Here is a 7,197-nt window from a genome sequence, read left to right on the forward strand (position 1 = left end):
AAATAATTTTTACAATGATATTAGAAAAGATTTTATAATGTATCGGAGCAAGAAAATTTTATAATATATCAGAGAAAATTTCACACTGTATTAGAGCAAATGTCAGAGAAAATTTCACACTGTATCAGAACAAATATCATAATTTATCAGAGAAACTTTCACACTGTATCAGATTAAATTTTATCATGTATCAGAGCAAGTTAAAAGAAATTGTAGGGTGTATCAGAGTAAAACAAATTTCTTAAGATGTATCAAGGTGAATAAAATTTCAAAAGATGTATCAGAGCAAGTTTGAATTTTGAAATATATCAGAGCATATAAAAAAAATACTTATTTGCATTGTACTTATGATTTTGCTTTTGATGGATGACTTTTTGTTTAAGTTCTGTCTGATACCAAATTTCGATACCAAATTTCTCAAAGTTTTGTTTAATCTTTCAATTTTTTGTTTAATTTCTCCAATATTTATTTAATTTCTCCAATATTTGTTTTAATCTTCCAATCTTTATTTTTGTTTAATTTCTCCAATATTTATTTAATTTTTCCAATATTTGTTTTAATCTTCCAATCTTTGTTTTTGTTTAATTTTCCAATATTTATTTAATTTCTCTAATATTTGTTTTAATCTTCCAATCTTTGTTTTTGTTTAATTTCTCCCCCTTTTTCTCATAATTTAGGGTTTTGCTTTTTGTCTAATTTCAATTTTTGTTTTTGTTTAATTTCTCCCCCTTTTTGACATCATCAAACATAGTTAACTCTTCCTTTTCTTTTTTGAAATATTCTTTATTTTCTTCCTCTTTAGAGTTTTTCACAGATGTTTGCTCCCCCTTAATATAGCAATTATCAACAGCAAACAACAACAAGGAGAAGACAATATTTCAACAAGAAGAAAATATATAACCAAAATATGATCATTACAAAGAGATAGAAATATAGGTAAAAGATGATTCCATTAATATCATAATTGTTTCAATACATAGTTCTTAAAAATAAAATTCAACCAGCTAATTGTCAATACATGGCCCCAAGGTATAGATCCTAGAACAAAATACTAACACCTAGGATCTAGTAATGATCAAGATAGGTCAATGATCGGAGTCATCAGATATAGGGTGAGGAGATGATGGATCAGAAGTGCGTCCTCTACCCCGTCTGCCTCTGGCACGAGCAGGAGAACGATGAACTGGGTGGCTGAGAACGCTGAGATGCTAGGGACTGAACAGAAAGGGTGAGTCTAATAGAATCAAGTACGTTCAGTGCTCTGGAAACAGATTGAAGTAGAGCAGTGAACTGGGTGGTAGCATGCTCACTCGATCCTCGGATCTCTTTCCTCAGTAATTCATATCCACCTTCTAGTGCTCCTCTGAGCCTGCCAGCCTCTGCAGTGAGGTCTGTGACCTCAATAGTAGACTCCTGTGGCTGGGATGGGCCAATGCAAGGATTGCCCCTGCAAGTCAAGAACTCTGCCAGTCAGTCTCCAGACTGTGTCCTCAAGCTGCTGTATCCTGACGGACTGATCTGAAATCATCTGAAACACAGTGGAGATGTGGGGAGTAATGGTCTGATCAGAAGAGGTAGCTCAGGTGCAAAAGAAGTACTACTCACTGGCTAGACAGCAAAGAAGCCACACGCTGAGATATATGCTCGATCTGATCATCAGCCAGTCTGAACTCTGAATGAGGTGCTCTGCTCTCTGGCTGATACACTGGTGTGGGCATCCTAGTAAACTCAGAAGGGCCAGCCTCAGTATCAGGAATGAACTGGGTATCTGGTGAAGCTGCCCTAAAGTCGTGGACAGGAGAAGATGGACCTTCTTCTTCTACTCTGCCTTCAGTTCTGTCTTCAGCTCTTTCCTCAACTCTCTCCTCAGCTCTTTCTTCAGAGCCCTTGATCCAACCACCAACAGTCTTTGTAATTCCCATTCGGTGCAGGCTGTGTTGGTTGAAGGTGTCCACATGTGAGAGTTTGGTAGGTGCCTCCCCCTCACAGCTAACTCCAAACCTCCTGAATACTCTGGTAAGGGCCATACCATAAGGCAAGTGTGCCTTGGATCTGTTCAAAGTTTCTCTCATGGCCTCTATCATCAGTGCAGGGAGGTTCAGGGGGGTCTGAGTGATGACATGAAACATGACACATACATCTCTGCCAGACAGTAAGTCATGTCTACCACTCCTAGGAAAGAAGAGTTTTGTTACAATCTGATGCAGGACCCTCATCTCAATGGACAATAGCTTTGCTTCCAATTTGTTTAAATTTCCTGAAAAAGCTTCTCCTAAGATAATTCTGATCCCTTCTTCTTTAATTGGGAGTTTCATATATGAGTATCCTTCACTAGGCAACTGAAGTATTTCTCCCAATATCCTAGAATCCAAGCATATGTCAATCCCCTTGACTGTTGAAGTCACTGACCCATTTCCATAATTTAGGTTCTGGTAGAACTCTCTAACAAGATCACATAGGTGACTTCCTTAAGGGAGCAGTAGAGTTCCCATCCTTGATTTTTGATCTTGGTAGCAAAAGTAAAGCCTTCTTTCTCAAAGAACCGAAAATCTATATTTTTCCCGGTTTCTACTTTTCTATCAGAAAGAGGATTTACACTGGGGCTTATGGAGGATTGAGAGAGACCTTGAGCAGGTACTGAAATTGGATCAGGAACACTGGAAGACTGAGCATGCCTTTTCTTTCGGACAAATTCCTCAGGCTCACGGATTGATTTCCTTCTTTGGGAAAGTTTCATCTTTGGAGCCATATCCAATAAAGTAGCAGACAAGAAGACTTGAATTGAGTGGAGGAGAGATCACAAGAGAGTAAAGAGGAATTTTAGTGGAGAAAAGAAGTGGATTTTGGAAGTTCGATGAAGTGCTAGGGCACGTTCCAATCACGCCGAGCAATGTGAAAAGCACGAGAAATCTCTTTTCCGAGGAGGCAATTTTTGGTGGAGAGTAGGAGGGAGAATTGCCTCAAAATTGATCCTTGGATTTGGAGCAAGAAAGAGTTGGAAAGAACGGCTTTCGGAAGGAAGACGATGGGAAGATGAGTCGTCTCACAAACAGGGTTCCCGTTATAAAAACAATGAACCCGTTGAAAGTTTGTGGGATTTACAAGTTTGCCATTGAGTCGACTCATGGGGGTCGACTCATGAAGTTCAGAAATTCAGGAAAAATACAAATAAATTCCAGAAAAATTTGAAATTTTGAGTGAAGGAATTTTGCTCAATGATAAGTTTTTAGAGTAATAAATCTGAGCTTTTGGGACCAGGATAGATGTTGAAAATTTAGCTCTAAGAGTTTTTGACATCTATTCTTTGGAAATTGAGAAATTTTAGACATATGGATCTAGAATTCCTAGATTTCTCCTAATTTTACAGAATCTATCCTCACTAAGGGCCTTTGTAAAGATATCAGCTAATTGATTTTCAGTACAAACATATTCAAGAGTTACATTTTTGTTTTGAACATGTTCTCTTATAAAATGATGTCTTATTTCAATATGTTTAGATCTTGAGTGTTGAATTGGATTTTTAGATAGATTTATGGCACTTGTATTATCACATTTTATTGGTGTTTCATTAAGTTTGATTCCAAAATCTTCGAGTTGTTGCTTAATCCACAAGATTTGAGCACAACAACTTCGGCTGCAATGTATTCGGCCTCAGCCGTAGACAGTGCCACCGAATTTTGTTTCTTGCTAAACCATGAGATTAGGTTTACTCCAAGAAATTGGCAAGTTCCACTTGTGCTTTTTCTATCTAATTTACATCCAGCAAAATCAGCATCAGAATATCCTAACAAATTAATTTGTGAGTCCTTAGAGTACCATAACCCTAGAGTTTGAGTACCATTTAAGTATCTAAGGATTCTTTTAACAGCATTCAAATGAGATTCTTTAGGATTAGATTGATATCTTGCACATAAGCAAACACTAAACATGATATCAGGCCTACTTGCAGTTAAATATAATAATGAGCCAATCATACCTCTATAGTATTTTAAGTCTACGCTTTTACCTTCATCATCCTTGTCAAGCTTACATGAGGGACTCATTGGTGTGCCAATTGGTTTGCAGTTCTCCATTCCAAATCTTTTGAGTAGTTCCTTGGTGTACTTGCTTTGGGTGATGGAGATTCTCTCTTTTGATTGTTTGATTTGGAGTCCGAGGAAGAAAGTGAGTTCTCCCATCATGCTCATCTCGAACTCTCCCTGCATAAGCTTAGCAAAGTCTTGACAAAGGGATTCATTAGTAGACCCAAAAATTATGTCATCAACATAAATTTGTATAATTAGCATATCATTTTGGTTTCTTTTAATAAATAGGGTTGTATCTACATTGCCTCTTGAGAAACCATTATTTAGTAGAAATTTGCTTAGCCTTTCATACCATGCTCTAGGTGCTTGTTTTAATCCATATAAAGCTTTATTTAATCTAAAGACATGATTGGGAAAAGCATGATTTTCAAATCCAGGGGGTTGTTCTACATATACTTCTTCAGAAATATATCCATTTAAAAATACACTTTTAACATCCATTTGAAATAACTTGAAATTCATAAAGCAAGCATATGCAAGTAGAAGTCTAATAGCTTCTAATCTAGCAACAGGTGCAAAGGTTTCATCAAAATCAATTCCTTCTTCTTGATTATATCCCTTAGCAACCAGTCTTGCTTTATTTCTAATTACATTTCCATGCTCATCTAATTTGTTTCTAAAGACCCATTTTGTTCCAATTATTGAGTAATCTTTAGGTCTTGATACTAAGGTCCAAACATTATTTCTTTCAAATTGATTAAGTTCTTCTTGCATAGCATTAATCCAGTTATGATCATTTTCAGCTTCTTCAAAAGTTTTAGGTTCAAGTTGAGATACAAATACACAATGATTAAGTACATCTCTAAGTGAAGAAGTGTTTTTACCCCATGCATAGATCACCAATTATTAACTCCTTAGGGTGGTTGTGAACATACCTCCATTCCTTAGGTAAGTCATTTGTACCTTGAGGTTGTTCTTGAATTTCTTCACCTCTTTCATTTTGTTCATCTTCTTGATCCTTGTCTTTTGGAGTTGCTGAGTCTTTCAGAGTGATCTCCTTCATACTTTCTATTAGTGGCTCTGCATCATCAACACCCTCATTCTTCCTTGAAGGAAGATCGTTAGATTCATCAAAAATAACATGTATGGACTCCTCAACTACTAAAGTTCTTTTGTTGAAAACTCTAAATGCTTTACTAGTGGAGAGTAACCTAGAAAGATTGCTTCATCTAATTTTGCATCAAATTTACCAAGTTTTTCTTTGCCATTATTTAATACAAAACATCGGCAACAAAAATATGAAAATATGCAATATTTGATTTTCTTCCTTTCAAAGTTCATAGGGGGTTTTCTTTAAAAATTGTCTAATTAAAGCACGATTTAGAATGTAACATGCTGTGTTAATTGCTTCCGCCCAAAAATATCTTGGAAGGTTGCTTTCACAAAGCATGGTACGGGCCATTTCTTCTAAGGTTCTGTTTTTTCCTTTCAACTACCCCATTTTGTTGGGGTGTCCTAGGAGCAGAGAAGTTATGGTCAATTTCATTTTCATCACAAAAATTTTCAAAATTTTGATTTTTAAATTCAGTTCCATGGTCACTTCTAATATTTTGAATTGAAAAACCTTTTTCATTAGAGATTTTTCGATAAAATTTAGTGAAAATATGAAAAATTTCATTTTTGTAGCCAAAAAGAAAACCAAGTAAAACGAGAGTAATCATCTATTATTACAAATCCATATCATTTTCCTCCTAGACTAGTGGTTCTAGTTGGTCCAAACAAATCCATATGTAAGAGCTCTAATGGTCTAGAAGTTGAAACAGTATTTTTGGATTTAAATGATACTCTAGTTTGTTTACCTAATTGGCATGCATCACAAATTCTATCCTTTTCAAAATTCAGTTTTGGCAAACCGAGAACTAAATCCTTTTTAATTAATTTTGAGAGAGAATGCATGCTAATGTGTGCAAGTCTACGATGCCACAGCCAACTAGTCTCATTTATTTTAGCATTTAAGGAAACTAGGCATTGCATGTCTAATTTTGTTAAATCATTCAAGTCTACCATATAAACATTGCCATGCCTATGTCCTATAAATTTAATGCCATCGTTAATAGGACTCGTCACAATGCAAACAGATGATTCAAAACTTACTTTATACCCTTTATCACAGAATTGACTAATGCTAAGTAAGTTATGCTTTAAACCTTTAACTAATAAAACATTCTCAATGTATTTGGAGGGAGTGATACCAATGTTACCTATCCCGATGATCTTTCCTTTGCCATTATCTCCAAAGGTGACCATCCCTCCATCCTTAGCATCAAGCGTGATGAATTGTGATTCATCACCAGTCATGTGTCTCGAGCATCCGCTGTCAAGATACCATTTCCTGTTTCCTTCTTGGGATGCTAGACACACCTGCAAGCAAAGGTCACGTTTCTGTCTTAGGTACCCAAGCTTTCTTGGGTCCTTTCAGGTTAGTCAGAATGGTTCCTTTTGGAACCCATATTTTTTTGTGTTTGCATATTTGTTAATAAGACATGTGTATGATTTATGTCCTATTCTTCCATATTTAAAACAAGTAATATTTGTAGACTTGTTACTTGAATAATTTACATAAATATCCTTCAGAAATTTTTGTTTCTTCAGGGGTTTATAACCAAGTCCAGCCTTATCATATATAGCTTTCTGATTTTCAAGGATCATATTTAGTTTGTTTGAACTTAAGGTGAACTTATCTACTATAGATTTCAGCTTGTTCATTTCATCCTTTAAGTTTTGATTTTCTTGAATCAAGGTGAATTTTTCAATTGAAAGATTTTCAGCTTGTTTCACTAAGGACTGATTTTCCAATTTCAGCTCTTTGTTTTTCTTCCCTAGTTTCTTTAATTCATCAATTGAATCATAGAATGCTTCATGCAATTCTTCAAAAGTAAATTCACTAGTGGATTCAGAAGTTACCTCATTTTCATGTGCCATCAGGCACAGATTGGCTTGTTCTGTTGAGGTTTCCTCGTCGGAGCTTGAGTCATCACTCGCACTCCAGGTCGCCATCATTGTCTTCTTTTTGAACTTCTTTGGACCTTTCTTCAATTGTGGCATTCGGATCTGAAATGTCCTGGCTTCTTGCACTCGTAGCATATAGGGGTTGATCTTTCTCCTTTTCTTA

Source organism: Elaeis guineensis, chromosome 9 (genome assembly GCF_000442705.2).
Source record: "Elaeis guineensis isolate ETL-2024a chromosome 9, EG11, whole genome shotgun sequence".
Taxonomy (NCBI): Eukaryota; Viridiplantae; Streptophyta; class Magnoliopsida; order Arecales; family Arecaceae; genus Elaeis; species Elaeis guineensis.